This window comes from Dendrobium catenatum, unplaced genomic scaffold (assembly GCF_001605985.2).
Source record: "Dendrobium catenatum unplaced genomic scaffold, ASM160598v2 fragScaff_scaffold_1570, whole genome shotgun sequence".
NCBI lineage: Eukaryota > Viridiplantae > Streptophyta > Magnoliopsida > Asparagales > Orchidaceae > Dendrobium > Dendrobium catenatum.
Genome location: NW_021320032.1, coordinates 69,068 through 71,759, shown reverse-complemented (window position 1 = coordinate 71,759; position 2,692 = coordinate 69,068). Strand labels below are relative to the sequence as shown.

The window sequence follows — 2,692 nt, the reverse complement described above, 5'->3', positions numbered from 1 at the left end:
TGAGTAACCTTTTCCATCTTTCCTCTTAATTCAACCACCTGATTTCCTAAAGTTTTGGGAGATCTAGCACTCCTATTGTTGTTATTACTAGGCCTTCCTTACACTCTAAGCTTACTAGGGTCTCATTCTTCCTCCTCTTTCTCAGATTGATTGAAGCTTATAATTTTTATTTTTGTAAGGGATGCTATGGAAATAATATTCTTCAATTTTCTCCCCCTAACACTTACTACAACACACAAAGCATAAACTTGAGAAGGGCACCCTAACCTAATGAAAGTGGTACCCCTAATGATGTACATGAGATAAAAGTAAATAAGTTTTCCTACATCAATGGAATACCCCATTTGAATAACATAATTCAATAGTGCATGATCACGGGTAACTTCACTAATGTTTTCGCTAGGTAATATACATACATAAATGAAATAGTGCAAGGCTTTTAAGGTTTGGGTCTAGTAGGTGATAGGAAAATTAATAATTTTGTTCTCTCTTATTTCCATCTTTCTCTAATATTGTGTCCACACAGAATATTTAGGATATCTTGAATGATTTAAAGGTGTCCTAATAAAAGCTGTGTATTTATCAAATTTAAATCCATATTAGCAATGATCTGTACGATTGGGTTGCTTGGATTTTGAAAACCCTCTCAGGTTTTAGTTGTTTGGTCACAACTAAATCAATAAACCTGGATTCTAAATCAACAAAAATGAATCTATCTTTATTAAAAGTAGAGGAAGTCTTCTTCTTTCCAGATATTTTAGGGTCCATCTTTTTTGAGAGGATTACATAGAAGATAAGATTGAAGGAAATGATATGTTGTGAATGAAATGAAAAACATAGCTCCCATTTCATAACTTGATATAGCACTGCGGAGTTGCGAGAAAATATGCCACAATGCTCAATATATGATGAAATCGGCAGGTGCTATAATGGTTATGCCATGTGGCGCAGCGGCACTAGTTAGAGAATTTATTGCTTTGCTTTGGAATTGGCCACTGCTACGGCTTATGACACGTGTATACGTAGTGGCGCTTATGTTAGTAACCTTTATAGTATTATTAATAAAATAATAACGCAAGTGTAATGGTGGTGCGATGTTAGTTATCATTCCTGTGAAACTTACCAAAGTTTCATAACTAAAGTTATGATCGCATAATATTTTTTTGACTTGATAGAACCACTTTTTTAAACTTGAATGGCTAGGCATTGTGGTGCTCAAATAATCTTCTCTGTAGCACTAATTAACTAAGAAAATAGTTATTCAAAATGAATATTTTCTAAGGTTTAGTACAACAAAGCTTGTTTTTAAAATTTTCGTGCTTAGGAGAGTAGCACTATGACATTAAAACACTCATCGATGCATGCTCAATTAAATTTGAGCTTATTTATTATTTACTAAATTTAGACCATAACTTTAATTATCAGAACAAAACAAAATGCAACATATGTCAAGAATCACAACATACACAACATGACTAATGTGAATTTAAATAATTAACATGACACGCTAAACCTAAATCAGGGTTGCCTCCCATACAATGCTCAATTTATAATCTTCATCCAAACTTGCTTAGATTTATCAATTTGGTTTAGATACATTGCTACCATTCCTCAAACGATTTTCACTACAATCTTTTTCTTTTTTTCCTTTGGGTTAACTTTAAAATTGCTTGGCAATGATCCAAGAGGTCTATTATTGACTGAAATTACAAGCTAACTTAATTGGATTTCCAAATTTTTAATAGAAGCAGCATGATTTTGTAATTGAGACCCTATCTACATTGCTACATCATCAAATGATGATTTTCTACTTCCAAACTTATTGCTTTGATTAAATCCTAGAGTATATGCAGGCCTAGGATTAACAATAGGTTGTTGAGGATTATTCTAATTTACTCCTTAATTATTTTAACTAGAACTCCATTGATTGATACCACTAATATAATTTGACAAATTAAAATTAGGATAGTTCCTACAACCTGGATTATATGCATTAGAGTAGGGATTATTTTTTTTCTTTTAATCAATCTATTATTTTCAATCCCTTGCATGTTAGTATTTTTAATTAAATTTACTCTTTCAATTGTAAAATGAGTTGGTTCCGAATTAAGAATTCACTCATATTATGCTCAACTTCATAGAAATTGCTACAATTTGTGGGCAGCATTAAGAAAACATCAAATTTATAAATTCCTACTACTCTCTTAGGATTTACCCTATCAGTAAGCCACTATAAATTATTAGTAGCAATTTTTTCTATTAATTCATAAACTTCCTTAAATGACCTAGACATTATGGATCCTCTAGCTGTAAAATCTTTGATTAATCTAAGAGATTCTACAAATCCATTATAAAATATTTAAATAACCAACCAATCATGTAAAGCATGGTAAGGGAAATTCCTAAGAATTTTTTTAAATCTCTCCCAACTCTCATAAATTATTTCTACATCAAACTGTGTAAAACAAGTGAAATCATTTATATGTTTGATCATATTTGAAGGTAAAAACTATATAACAAGAAATATATGAGCCAACTCATTCCAAGTGGTTATAAAGTTTGGGGGTAAGGAATTCAACCATATCTTAGCTTTATCTCTTAGAGAAAATGAGAATAATCTAAGTCTATTTTCATAATCACTAATACTATTATACTTAAATGTTGCTTAAATTTCTAAACAATTGGCTAAGCA

The 2,692-nt window shown here is 30.9% G+C and overlaps 1 non-coding gene across 1 annotated transcript; it reads left to right on the top strand.

Moving 5' to 3' along the window:
* The first annotated feature begins 2,381 nt into the window (after positions 1–2,381).
* LOC114581166 lies at positions 2,382–2,488 on the top strand. The gene has a single exon (XR_003703024.1). It is a non-coding gene; the product is annotated as a small nucleolar RNA R71 (small nucleolar RNA).
* The last annotated feature ends 204 nt before the right edge of the window (positions 2,489–2,692 follow it).